This window comes from Pongo pygmaeus, chromosome 20 (genome assembly GCF_028885625.2).
Source record: "Pongo pygmaeus isolate AG05252 chromosome 20, NHGRI_mPonPyg2-v2.0_pri, whole genome shotgun sequence".
Lineage (NCBI taxonomy): Eukaryota > Metazoa > Chordata > Mammalia > Primates > Hominidae > Pongo > Pongo pygmaeus.
Genome location: NC_072393.2, coordinates 52185540 through 52200481, shown reverse-complemented (window position 1 = coordinate 52200481; position 14942 = coordinate 52185540). Strand labels below are relative to the sequence as shown.

At 44.4% G+C, this 14942-nt stretch overlaps 1 protein-coding gene across 1 annotated transcript in view; it reads right to left on the bottom strand.

The window, feature by feature from the left end:
* The window catches only part of IGFL2 (IGF like family member 2), a 123082-nt gene that overhangs the window by 15041 nt on the left and 93099 nt on the right, over window positions 1–14942 (bottom strand). Inside the window, exon 2 of the mRNA XM_054466271.2 lies at window positions 14085–14203. The gene's annotated coding sequence lies outside the window, so the exon portion shown is untranslated. The remainder of the gene's footprint in view (window positions 1–14084; window positions 14204–14942) is intronic.

The following is a 14942-nucleotide window of genomic DNA, read 5'->3' as shown; positions in this document are numbered from 1 at the left end:
CTTCTCTCTCTGCCTCTTTTCTCTGCTCTATTCACTGTGTTGATGAAAAAACCAAACTCTGTAAAATATTTAAAGAGGTTTATTCTGAGCCAATGTGAGTGACCACGGTCTGGGGAACAAAGTCGAGGAAGTTCTGAGAAAGTGTGCCTGAGTTGGTCAGGTTACAGCTTGGTTTTATACATTTTAGGGAGGCAGAAGCTACAGGCAAAGACATAAATCAATACATGTAATGTATACACTGGTTCAGCCTGAAAATGCAGGGCATTTTGAAGTGGGGGCTTATGGGTCATTGGTGGATTCAAAGATTTTCTGATTGGTTGAAAGAGCTAAGCTATCTCTAAAGACTTGAAGTCAGTAGAAAGTAATGCTTGTGTTCAGATAAGGGAAGTTGTGGAAACCAAGGTTCTTTTTATGTAGATGAAATCTCAAGGTAGCAGGCTTCAGAGAGAATAGATGATAAATGTTTCTTTTTAGACCTAAAAGGTGTCAGACTCTCATTTAATCTCTCCTAGATCTGGGAAAGACCTAGAATGGGAAGGAGATTCTGTACAGTTGTAAATTTCTCCCATAAAAAATGGCTTTGTAGGGCCATTTTAAAATATGTCAAAGACTTATATTTTGGGGCAAAATATTTTGATTTCCTTCAGGGCTGGCTATCTGTAGTGTGATATTATAAGACAGTCAGGTTGAAATTTGGTATCTTACTGTCACAGAGTCTGTTGTGTTAGCCTTACGATTTCTATTTTCTTTTTTCTTTTTGAGACAGAGTCTTGCTCTGTTGCCCAGGCTGGAAGTGCAGTGGCACCATCTCGGCTCACTGCAACCTCCGCCTCCTGGGTTCAAGCGATTGTCCTGCCTCAGCCTCCTGAGTAGCTGGGATTACAGGCATGCGCCACCATGCCCGGCTAATTTTTGTATTTTTAGTAGAGACAGGGTTTCATCATGTTGGTCAGGCTGGTCTCAAACTCCTGACCTCATGATCCACCCGCCTCGGCCTCTCAAAGTGCTGGGATTACAGGCGTGAGCCACCATACCCGGCCACACTCTCTATTTTAATGTTAATGATGGTCAGTTGTGCCTAAACTCCAAGAAGGAGGGGATTCAACGCAAGCGGTGTCTGACCTCCCTTCCCATCATGGCCTGGAATTTAGTTTTACAGATTTCTCTTGGGTCTCCTTGGCCAAGAGAGGCTCTCTCCAGTTGGTTGGGGAGCTGAAGATTTTATTTTTGGTTTAGAGCTCCTCCTGGTCTCTCACTGCCCCACTGCATCTCCCAGCCCATCTGCAGTGCCCCTCATCTCCCAGCCCATCTGCAGTGCCCCTCATCTCCCCCAGCTGCAGCCTCCATCCTCACCCTCCTGTGTCCAGGTGTGGATGGAATCACAGGAGAGGACAGCAGGGAGTGAGGGGTAGGAGGACTCTCCAAAGGGATGTGGAGGGGGTCCCTGGACCCTGAAATGTTGGGGCTCTTGACTACCTTGGACCATGTCCCCCAGAGTTTTCTCATTCTTTCTCATTCTTTGATGGCCTGATGTGCATAACTACATCTTTTTTTATTCTTATGTGGAGTATTTTATATATAATGCATATATATTATATATGTGTATATATATTACATTGCCTGATTCATAGTTCAGTACACATTTGATAAAGGATTAAGTAAACTATCTATATATTGTTTTGAGACAGTCTCACTCTGTCATCCAAGCTGAATGGTAGTGGCAAGATCTCAGCTCACACAACATCTGCCTCCCAGGCTCAAGTGATCCTCCCACCTCAGCCTCCCCAATAGCTGGGATTAGAGGTGCCCACCACCACACCAGCTAATTTTTGTATTTTCAGTAGAGACAGGGTTTCACCATGTTGGCCAGGCTGGTCTCGAACTCCTGGCCTCAAGCAATCCTCCCACCCCAGCCTCCCGAGTAGCTGGAACTACAGGTTTGCACCACCATGCCCAGCTTTTTTTTTTTTTTTTTTTTTTTTTTTTTTTTAGTAGAGGACAGGTCTTTTGAAACAATCCAGTCAAACAAAATTAAGGGCTAAAAAAGAATGATGAGCAAAACCTTCAAGATATGTGGAACCACATAAAGTGATAAGGGCAGTGGGTAGGGTAATGCGTGTGCTTAGAAGAGCTTGGACTCCCCTTTTCTTCTCCCAACTGGGCGACAGATTTAGTCACATTGCCTCCAACTTGGCCTGAATGTGGGGTGCAGCCCAGTGATAAACTGAAAATGGTGCTTTCGGCCTTGGACCAGAGAGGATGGACGCCTCTCAGGCAAGCAGCATGGGGAAGAGGCTGTGGGAAGTGTGGTCTGGTCACATCGCAGTCTCAACAGCAGCCTGCTGCAGGGTGGCAGGGACCCTCCCAGGGGTGAATGACAGCCCCCAGGATCCCCACTTCCCCCTAGGAGCAGCACCCACATGTGTAGATCCCTGGTATCTGGGCTCTCAAATGGCTCCCAGTTGAGGTTATTCCAGGTTCAGATGCCTGTGGGCTTCTGTGAGGCCTCCCTTTCTGCAGCAATGACCCTGTGCAATCTTCAGGCAGCTCCGAATGTCAGGCCTGTGGCCTTAGTGGTTGAGGGTTTCTCCCATAGCCAAGATCATAAAAGCTCATTTTGGACCCTGCGGGTTTGTCTTACTGTTTCCCTGCATCCCAGAGCATCTCCAGCTCTCAGTGTGTCCCTGGGTGGGCAAGCGGCCTCAAACCCTCTTGTTACTTCTGCTGTTTCCTGTCTCTTGCCTGGTCGATGCTAGAATTCTAAACAATATATTCAAAATGTGAATATCTACTTCCTGTTTTTGTTCCTCTCTGTGGAAGAGGCACATACTACCTGCATCTAGTCATCCAACTGGATCCTTCTCCACTTTTCTTTTTTTTTTTTGGCATTAATTTTGATTTTTAAAAATAGTGCCAGGCTGGGAGCGGTGGCTCACGCCTGTAATCCCAGGACTTTAGGAGGCTGAGGCAGGCAGATCATGAGGTCAGGAGTTCAAGACCAGCCTGACCAATGTGGTGAAACCCTGTCTCTACTCAAAAAAAAACAAAAAACAAAAATTAGTCAGGCGTGGTGGCACGCACCTGTAATCCCAGCAACTCAGGAGGCTGAGGCAGGAGAATCGCTTGAACCAGGGAGGCGGAGGTTGCAGTGAGCGGAGATTGTGCCACTGAACTCCAGCCTGGGTGACAGAGTGAGACTCTGTTTCAAAAAAAAAAAAAAAAAAAAAAAATTACCAGGCACGGTGGCTCATGCCTGTAATCCCAGTACTTTGGGAGGCTGAGGCAGGAGGATCACTTGAGGTCAGGAGTTCGAGACCAGCCTGGCCAACATGGTGAAACCCCGTCTCTACTAAAAATACAAAAAACTTAGCCAGGTGTGGTGGCAGGCGCCTGTAATCCCAGCTGCTCAGGAGGCTGAGGCAGGAGAATCACTTGAACCTGGGAGGCGGAGGTTGCAGTGAGTAGAGATCATGCCATTGCGCTCCAGTCTCGGTGACACAGCGAGACTCTGTCTAAAAAAAAAAAAAAAATTGCACGAAGTATTACTTATCTTATTCATTTTTTGGCACAAAGTATTACCTTACTCGTTTTTTGACACCCTCTTAAATTTTGCACCAGAGATGTATACCTCTCTCATTCAACTCTATTCCCTGCCCTGCAGGGAGGCATTGTAGAGTGATGTTTAAGAACCTGGGCTCTACAGTTAGATACCTTGGGTTCAAATGCTGATTCTGATTCTTACTATCTTTGTAGTCCTGAGTCAGCTACTTAACATCACTGTGAATTATTCAATTTTATTATCTGTAAGTTTGAAATAGGAATTAGTATTAACAGATAAATGTGTTGGGAGAGTAAAATAAGGTAATACATATAAGAAAATTAGGGTAATATTTTGGATATATTATGTGCTCAATAAATGTTAGTCATTATTAGTTTTCAGAGACAGATTCATGCATTAATATATTACTTCTCTGGGAGGAATATATAGACCAAGTTATTAATAATTTACTAATTTTTAAAAACTCTCTCATTCTTGCACTTCTCAGACTTCAAATATCACAATATTTGAACATCCAGATTCTTAACAAGCAAGCTTTAAAGATTTTAAAATTCAGATAATTGGTCTTGGTTTGTAGTAATATCAGACCTGGTAATTTGGATCAATCCTTTTGCTAAAGACAATAAAAGAAGCTGAACAAAATACAAAAACATCTTAAAAGCACCAATGACCTGACAAGGTAATGAGCAATTACCGAGCCACATTCCAGAAGAGGATGGGAATTTAGAGAGTTAATCTGGGAATTTGGTTGGAGTCACCTGCCAATTCCAAAGAGGCTCTGAGAGACTGGGCTGCATTTTTGACAGCTCCCAACCCCAGGGTTAGAAGCATAAATGTCACAGGATATCAAGTGTGGGGAGCACTGGGGAAAGGTCTTTCCTATTGCCCTACCCACTCCTCATACATTTATTATATGGAGGTGCCTTTACTTGTCACTAGGGAAAATTGAGGACGAGTCCTCAATGTTTTCCCACCAACATCCAGTTTTTCCATGATTGGGAAACTTCCAGCTATGCTGAGGGTGTTACCAGCCACTTATTTCTTTCCCACCTGATATTTTATTCCTCCTCCCTCTTACTATGTAGCTTTTGTTCTGGAAAAACAGGGAGGAAGAGTTCTTACATAATTGTAATCTCGTGTCAGATCTCAGGATGTGGATCTCCAGAGCCAGCCACAAGGGCGGGTCCCCTGCACTTAGAAGGGCCCTGTGTTGGTTTTATGCTCTGCTGTCACTGTGTTGAAATCCAAAACACATATTGAACAAGCAGTGCTGCCTGTTCACTTTGCGCCGAGCCCTGAAAATTCTGTGGTCGGTCCTACCTCGACTCCAGGTCCTGCGATAGCTCACTTGTGCTTTTCTGGGTGAGGAATAGGTGGGTCTGTAAGTCGCTGGTGCTGAGTCCTTTCTCAGCCCAGGCAGCCAGGGGTGCCACCTGCTCATCTGTCCTGTTTCTGCTCCCTCCTCTAGGTGGCCTTCCAGGACTTGATTCCATATGCATGTTCTCGTCCATGGGCTCATACCCAGTCCAAAGGACTTCACCCCAGCTCCATCTTTGCCCAGACACACCTGGGGCTGTAGGGTTTTGCCAGATCAATAATTGCATACCAAGTATCAAACTCTGTTTTGATTTGCCCCAATAAAGATACAACATCTGGCACAGCATCTGTGGTTGAGGCACAATCTCGCTCTGGTTATGAAAGTTTACAATTTCCTGCCTTTGTCTGTGATATAGTTTTGATGTTTGTCCCCTCCAACTCTCATGTTAAAGTGGGATCCCCAATGTTGGAGGTGAGGCCTGGGGAGGTGTTTTGGTCGTGGGAGGAGATTCCTCACAAATGTCTTGGTGCCCTCTCCATAGTAATAAGTGAGTTGTCACCCTGTTAGTTTGTGCAAGAGCTGGTGACTTGAGTCTGACATCTTTCCTGTTCCCTGTCTTGCCATGTGATGTGACTGCTCCTCCTTTGCCTTCTGCCATAATTGTAAGCTTCCCAAGGCCCTCACCAGAATCAGATGCTGGCACCATACTTCCTGTACAGCTTATAGAACCGTGAGCCAATTAAATCTCTTTTCCTTATAAATTACCAAGCCTCAGGTATTCATTTATAGCAATGCAAATGGACCAACGGAGGTAGTCTGCTTTATGAGGGGTCAGAACGTGAATCACATGAGGATACGATAGCGCTTGTTATTCCTGAATTTTCCACATCATACAATTCACCTTCTGGGCCCCATATAGGGGAAGTGATTCTGGAAAACGTGGTTCCCACTTCAGAAGGAACAGTGCTGTTGGGGACACGTTGACAATAGAAAGTCTAGCACAGTCTACCCCATTCAAAAATAAGCATCTATAGACATTTTCAACTTCCAAATAAAGGCAGCAACAATACTATTTTCCATCTAATGTGATGCAACTATTCATTTTAAAACCCAAAGACCTTTAATCTTCTCTATGGAAGAGATATTTGAAAATGCTAGTCCGTCTCCCAGATGACTAACAACCCCTTTTGCTATTTCATGCTATAAATACTAAGGATCGACCAATATAAACCTATATTAGATAGAGGGGTATGAAGGCATTGAGACAAAAAGCAGAGGACTCAGTTAATACGGAAACTATATTCACATCGGCTGGGCATGGTGGCACATGTCTGTAGAGCTACTCAGGGGGCTGAGGTGGTAGGATTGCATGAACCTGGAAAGTGAAGGTTACAGTGAGCCGAGATCGCACCACTGCACTCCAGCCTACATGACAGAGCAAGACCCTGTCTGAAAAAATATATATACATCAAAGTGAGGAAGATTATATAAATATCTAACTTAGTCCTTGTTTCAGCAGCTGGCCTTGAGGCTAAAGTTGGCATTTAAAAATTTCTTCTTTCAAGTCAGACACAGTGGCACATGCCTGTAATCCCAGCTACTCAGGTGGCTGAGGTGGGAGGCTCACTTGAGTTCAGGAGTTCAAGACCAGCCTGGGGAACATAACAAAACTCCACCTGAAAAAAAATTTCTTCCACTATCCATTCCATAATCCCTATGCTCTCAGGAAGCACCTCATCTGGTTGTGATTTTTTAACCTAGTGAAGTTACTCACGTCTTCATGAAGTATACATTCCATTAGGAGTCCTTCCTGTAATAGATTATTGTCATTTTCCCATTTTTTACAATAGGACATGGGAGTTTCTAAGAGGCATCCCACAGAATGCCTTGTGTGAGTGGTATAGTTATACTCTCTTCTACCCATTGTGTAGTAGCTACCCAATTCCCCCCTTGATAATCAGGACAATTTTCCACTTTTTGCCATCAGGCTTTACACGATTTCTTCTACCTTAGACCATATAACCATTCAATTACATCCAGGTTAATGGCTTCCACTTCCAAAGTCCATATCTCTGGAGTCAACAGCAAGAACATTTCCTGCCAAGGACTACTCCAGATTTTTGCATGCTTAATCCAAAGCAAAAATAAGACCTTTTGAATTAGGGATGTTTCTATCATTAATCTTCACCACATATAATTTTTTTTTGCAATTCAGATTCCTGGTGAAAGTTCTTCAGAGCTTCAAATTCCTTCTGGTGTAACAATATATTATTTGCACCAATTTTACCTGTATGGCACCCACTTTTCATTCTTATAAAACTTATCATTTGGTAAGAAAATTCTCACTTTTCCTGAATTTCCTGTTGGTTCCTTGTAATATCCTCCATCTAGGCCATTCAACAGGGTGAGCTTCATACTGATGGGGAGTTCAGGAAGGGAGTTATCAAAAGATAAAATAAGTGTACTGGCATTTTCTCCTTGAGAGGTTGGGTAAGTCAACAATAGACTAGACCTATGGAATATGAGAAACAGCAGGCTGTCCCTATAAGGTAGGAGACTGCTGAGAGCTATGTTAAGTCCAAGGAAGAGAAGGCAGTTGTAAATTGTACTCAGAGTTAATTTGCCCTGACAGAAAATAGAGATAGAGAAAAACAAGACACAATACTCTGAAATGCGCATCTCCATGTCATTCCATGTATGGTATGGTCTAAGTTTGATTATTTTCTCAGTACAGATTATCTTCGAACTCATCTGAGTGAGCAAGTCACCACTCTTGCCCAATAGCTTCTTCTCTCTGTCAATCTGAACCCCACCCTTAATCTGGTCTTGAATAGCACCTCCCTCTGGCTGACTCCCCTTGACTTAGCTCCTGGCTCTTGACCCAGAAAGTGACTCATTCAGGCTATCACTTATCAGGGGACGCAGCCCCCAATAATTCAATGTAGGTTCTTTTCTATTTTCCCTAAGTGTAGGCCAGTCTGAGAAATAAAGGGAAAGAGTACAAAAGAGACAAATGGTAAAGTTGGGTGTCTGGGGAAGACATTACAGGTCGGCAGGTTCCATGATGCCCCCTGAGCCGTAAAACCAGCAAGTTTTTATTAGCAATTTTCAAAGGGGAGGGAGTGTACGAATAGGGTGTGGGTCACACAGATCACATGCTTCAAGGGCGACAAAAGATCACAAGACAGAAAGTCAGGGCGAGATCACACGGTCAGGGTGAAACTAGAATCACTAATGAAGTTTCACGTCCCACTGTGCACGAATTGTCATTCATAAACATCTTGACAGGGTTCAAGAGCAGAGAACCAGTCCGATTAGAATTTGCCAGGCTGGAATTTCCTAATCCTAGCAAGCCTGGGGGCGCTGCAGGAGGCCAGAGCATGTTTCAAACCTTATCTGCAACTGCATAAGGCAGACACCCCCAGAGCAGCCATTTTAGAGGCCCCCCGGGAATGCATTCTTTTCCCAGGGCTGTTAATTATTAATATTTCTTACTGGGGAAAGAATTCAGCGATATTTCTCTTACCTGTTTTCAGTAATAAGAGAAATTTGGCTCTGTCCTGCCCAGCCCACAAGCAGCCAGACTTTAAGGTTATCTCCCTTGTTCCCTGAAAATCACTGTTATCCTGTTCTTAAGGTGCCCAGATTTCAAATTGTTCAAACACATATGCTTTACGAACAATTTGTGCAGTTAACCCAATCATCACAGGGTCCTGAGGCAACATACATCCTCAGCTTACGAAGATGATGGGATTAAGAGATTAAAGTAAAGATAGGCATAGGAAATTATAAGAGTATTGATTGGGGAAGAGATAAATGTCCATGAAATCTTCACAATTTATGTTCTTCTGTTACAGCTTCAGCAGGTTCCTCCGTTCGGGTTCCCTGACTTCCCACAACAATCACTGATACACAACAGTGAGTGACACCAACACAGGGAGTCTCAAGCTTGAGAGCCCGATTCTTACTCTCTCTCGGTGCACCCACTTAGTAAGCTACCCTGGGCATGTCATTTAGCTATCCCTATTTTATTTTTCATATCTCCCATATGGTGCCATGGAGCCCTTGCATCCCCCCTCTAGCCACCCAGAATGTTCAGAAACTGAGCTAGTCATTCAATTTCTACTACTTGGGACGAAAATCTGAGATCAACTTGGAATGTTTCTTGCAGGACATTAGCAAAGATCTCAGCTAGGTACCATTTATTTGAAAGCAAATCATACAAATACTTGAAAAGATTAAATCCTGGCAATTCTAGGGAGTTATCTCCATTTTTTTTTTTTTTTTTTTTGAGACGGAGTCTCTGTCGCCCAGACTGCAGTGCAATGGCACGATCTCAGCTCACTGTAACCTCTGACTCCCAGGTTCAAGCAATTCTCCTGCCTCAGCCTTTCGAGTAGCTGGGATTACAGGCACCCACCACCACACCTGGTTGATTTTTGTATTTTTAGTAGAGACGGGGTTTCTCCTTGTTGGCCAGGGTGGTTTTGAACTCCTGACCTCAGGTGATCCGCCCACCTCGGCCTCCCAAAGTACTTTATTTAAATAAAGGCATTATTCTTTGCTCACCTATTTTCTCATACAATTATTCCTAGTTTTGTTCTCATTAGGTCTCCAACACTATCACCAATACAGATTTATTTATTTATCCACCTTGAAAATATCTATTCACTCTTTCTCCACTTTCTTCTTCTGAGTGGCATTATTTTTGCTTTAGAGTGTATGGCCTTTATTTTACTTTGTATTTTTATGGTCATTGTTCTTTATCACTGCATTCAATGGAAACAATCTTGATATTTCTACTGTCTTCAGGTTGATTCACCTAATTTAGTCCACTGAAATTCAATTTATATTGGATTGGGCAATTCTATTTTTAAGGTCTTAAAGATTTCTGAAAACATTTTTAATTTATTTTATTTTTTAAGAGACAGAGTCATGCTCTGTTGCTCAGACTGGAGTGCACTGGTGCAATCATAGCTCACTGCAGCCTTGACCTCCTGGCTCAAGTGATCTTTCAGCCTCAGCCTTCTGAGAAGCTAGGACTACAGGTACGTGCCACCAGACCTGGCTAATTAAAAAAGAAAAATTTGTGGAGATAGGGTCTCACTATGTTGGATATAGCAACCAGTGGGCAAACAAACACATAGTTTCCAAATAATCTTAGTGGAGAAAAAAGGTACACATACACATACAAACACACACACACATACACACAAACATACACACACACACACTCAATCTATTGATCTATTCAGGAAAAATAAGTACAGAAAAAAAACGGGAAAAAATTACACCATGTAGGATATGCCAACCTTAAAGGAAGAAGCTGAAGCAAAATTATATAAGTAGAACTTTATTTGGGCCAAGCTTGAGAACTGCAACCTGGGATCATGGATGCAAGTTGCACTGAATGCACACTCTGCTTAGCAGCAGTTACAAGTGGATGTTTAAAGGCAAAAAAGGGGGACAAGCAGTGGGGCTGATACAAAGTTGTTTGTCAGGAGTTCTCATGGGTTTACAGAAATGGCACTGCTTAGTGACTGGCTACATATTATTAAGTTATAGGGTGTGGGTTATAGTGTCAGGTGTGGCATTATTAGGTAAATTTATAGCTACCTGTGGCAATAGCAAGCAGTTTCCAGAGATGAAGATATAGCTCAAAGGGAGGAGTATGACATGATTGGATGTCTCATTTTAATGCCTCTCTGGGCCTGAAAATTGAAAATATTTTTATTCCTTAGATAAAAGTTCTTTCCTCAAAAACGTAAGAGTGAAATGCTTTAAATAATACCAGACATTCCCAGCAACTGCCTGTCCGAACTCAAAACTGATGCCACCCTTGTTATTAATCTTTTTAACCAACGATAATGTTTTTCAAAACAATTATGTAATCCTTGGCTGGGTATAGCGGCTCATGCCCGTAATCTCAGTGCTTTGGGAGGCCAAGGCAAGAGAATCATTTGAGGCCAGGAGTTTGAGACCAAGGTGGGCGACACAGCGAGACCGTCTCTACAAAAAATACAAAAATTAGCTGGCATAGTGGTATGTGCCTGTAGTCCTCAGTATTCAGGGCTTTGACTTTGTTTTAGCCTTTCCTCCTTCTAGATAATACATATTAAGATATCATAGTAGGACACTTAGGCTGCCATAACAAAATACCACAGACTGGGTGGCTTAAACAACAGAAGTTAATTTTCTCACACTCTGGAGGCTGGAAGTCTAAGATCAAGGTGCTGGTCAATTCCGTTTCTGTTGAGGGTTCTCTTTCTGGACTGCAGACAGCTGCCCTCTCACTGTGTGCTGACATGGCCTCTTCTTTTGTGTGTGCAGGGAGAGAGTACAAGCTCTCAGGTGGCTCTTCTTATAAGGACACTAATCCTACCAGATCAGGGCCCTACCCTTACGACCTCAAGTACTTCCTTAGAGGCTCCACATTCAATTACAGCTACAGTGGGTTTCAGGGCTTCAACATATAAATTTTGAGGAAGACATAAACATTCAGTCCATAACAGATAATGTATTTTTGTCCAGTAAAGTGTGAGCCCTGGTCCCCGTCCATATCGGTAGGGGATGCCATATGCTGCACACAGCTGCTCTCGTCTTTTTATGGTGGTTTTCTGGGTGGCACGCTTGCTGGGATATGCCTGCATGAGCCCCATTGTAGGGGTCAGCACAAGTCAAGGCATAGCAGCAGCCATCAGATATGGGCAAAGGTCTTATATAGTCTACCTGCCACCACGGAGCCAGGCTCCGACCCTGGCTGATCTGCCCAGTATCATGCAGCAAGCGGCTGCGGCTCTCCTGCACACACGTAAGACATTATTGACAGATGCGTACTATGTCTTTATGTCATAGTGGTGGGCACCAGTTCTTCACTGTGGCCCAAAGGGTACCTGTTGCGGGAAGTCAGGGACCCCAAACGGAGGGACCGGCTGAAGCCATGACAGAAGAACGTGGATTGTGAAGATTTTATGGACATTTATTAGTTCCCCAAATTAATACTTTTGTAATTTCTTATGCCTGTCTTTACTGCAATCTCTAAACATAAATTGTAAAGATTTCATGGACACTTACCACTTCCCCAATCAATACCCTTGTGATTTCCTATGCCTGTCTTTACTTTAATCTCTTAATCCTGTCAGTTGAGGAGGATGTATATCGTTCCAGGACCCTGTAATAATTGCGTTAACTACAAAAATTGTACAGCATGTGTGTTTGAGCAATATGAAATGTGGGCACCCTGAAAAAAGAACAGGATAACAGCAATTGTTCAGGGAATAAGAGAGACAAACTTAAACTCTGACCGCCGGTGAGCCGGGCAGAACAGAGCCATTTTCTCTTCTTTCAAAAGCAAATGGGAGAAATATCGCTGAATTCTTTTTCTCAGCATGGAACGTCCCTGAGAAAGAGAATGTGCACCTAGGGGTAGGTCTCTGAACTGGCCCCCCCGGGGCGTACCTGTCTCTTATGGTCGAGATTGCAGAGGTGAGATAAACTCCAGTCTCCCATAGCGCTCCCAGGCTTATTAGGAAGAGGAAATTCCCACCTAATAAATTTTGGTCAGACCGGTTGATCTCAAAACCCTGTCTCCTGATAAGATGTTATCAATGACAGTGCTACCCAAAACTTCATTAGCAATTTTAATTTCACCTCGGTCCTGTGGCCCTGTGATCTTGCCCTGCCTCCACTGCCTTGTGATATTCTATTATCCTGTTAAGTATTTGATGTCTGTCACCCACACCTATTCGTACACTCCCTCCCCTTTTGAAAATCCCTAATAAAAACTTGCTGGTTTTTGTGGCTTGTGGGGCATCACGGATCCTACCAATGTGTGATGTCTCGCCCGGACACCCAGCTTTAAAATTTCTCTCTTTTGTACTCTGTCCCTTTGTTTCTCAAGCCAGCTGACCCTTAGGAAAATAGAAAAGAACCTACATGATTATCGGGGCAGGTCCCCCGTTAGGTACCTTGTTCTTAATGTCCTTTTTGTTAGCCAGTGGGCCACATCTTCTGTTTCTAACACCTTTTTGGAAGTTAGAAACAGAACTTCCTCCAGCAGATGAATGTGGGATAGCTAGTCCACCTGCTGATTTCCAGGTGGTGTAGGTGCTGTGCAGGCATCCACATGCTAGGCCATTATATGCATGTCCCAGATACAATGGAGAATGTCCTTCCACACGTCAGCCTCCCCAAAGGGGATGGCCAGCTACCATCCAATCCGGTGTTTCCCACTGTAGTAGCCACATGGTAAGTCTCTTAAAGATGGACCAGCTACTGATGCACAGGACTACTGGGTCCGGCTCACAGAAGAGACAATCCAGGCAGCTCACAGCTCAGCCCATTGGCTATTATGTCCTTTGCCTGTATCAAGCCAGATACTATCAGTGGATGGCTGGATGGCCATGGCTATCCAAGTGCAGGCATTGCCTCGTGACAAGCCACTTCTGTACCAGGCCTGGTCAGAAATTGGGCCCTGTCCCTCTTGCATGAGGAGGTAATTTGTGGAGGCTCAGTGTCTGTGTCAAAGGCCCTCCTTCAGCTGTCATGTATGTGACAGGGCCATGCACCAAATGGAGCCCCTGTGCTAGTTAATGTGCTCCCTGTGCTAGTTAATGTGCTTCTCTGTGCAAGCATGCACGCTATTTGGCCACACTCTGTGTCTGGGCATTCCCAGACTTTGGTTTCTGGAAGGTGTCCTTCAGCCAACCTGCTATGGGGTGCTGGCTGCAGACTAGAATGGGACCCCCTTTGTAACATCCTCCACTTGTTGTAAGGCATGATATGTAGTGTAGCATTGTTGATCCATGATTCTACAGATAACTTCAGCACCCTTCCATAGTTGGGACCGGAATACTACAGGCACATATCTGTGTCCTTGCCTTTGCCACAGGCTGCGCCCAAACCTCTTGGAGTAACTGGCTATGTCAAATTTACAAGGCCGTCCCTGCCCTAGAACACCCAAGGTTTGTATTCACTTCACTGTGACTTTAGCTTGTCCAAAGGCATCACCCTCCTTTGTGGACCAGTCCCAGTGGGCCCCTTTCTTGACTAAGCAGTACAAGGGCCTAACAAGTTGGGCCACATGGGGAATAAAAAGACACCAATACCCTAGAAGGCCTAAGAAGGTTTGCAACTGCTTTGGTGTGGTAGGACATGGTTAGGCCTACACCATATCTATAATGACAGATGGAACAACTTTAGTCTTACCTGACCAGATGACACTCAAGTATTTGATTGATAAGCCTGGACCCTGAACTTTGTCTGCATTGATCACCCATCTTCTGTTCATGAAGTGAGACAGCAAGGTGGGGCCTCCAGTTTGTAAGCTGAAAAAAGACTCAGAAGTTAGTGATATCATCGATGTAATGGAAAACACGTGCCTTCTCCAGAGCACTCCATCTACTCAGGTCAGCAGCCACTATGAGGTTATGTAAATATCCCTCATGCAAGACGTAAAGGTCTATTGTTCTCCTTTACCAGGTGACTGTAAATTGGTCTTGACCCTCTGAGGAAATGGGGATGCTGCAGAAGACACTGGCTAAATTGATAAAATGGTATGTACCAAGTGCCTCTCCTATCCTCATCAGGAAGGAGGTGATCAACTGGGGCCTCCAGACACCCCTGCTGATGTTCTCCAGCTGACAGAGGTTTGAATTCTCCCTGGGATGGAACCCCCAGAGGGAGGGGTGGGCTGCCATCTTTGCTGTTTGGGTGACTTAGCTGTTTCAGCCTTTGGGTATTGGAGAGTCTGAGCTGACTGGGGGCAGAAGAGGTCCCCCAGCACAGCACAGCTGCTCCACCAAAATGTGGCCAGACTTCTTCTCTAAATGGGTCCCTGATCCCGTTCCTCCTCACTGGGTGGAATGTCCCAGCCAGGACCTACAGTCACCCCTGTCTGTGTTCTCCATCCTACAGAGATTTGTAACCTCCCTGGGACAGAGCTCCCAGAGGGAGGGACAGGCCACTATCTTTGCCATTTAGATGACTTAGCTGTTCCAGCCTTCAGGCCTCAGAGTATCTGAGGAACTAGGGGCTGACATGGACCCCCAGCACAGCACAGCTGCT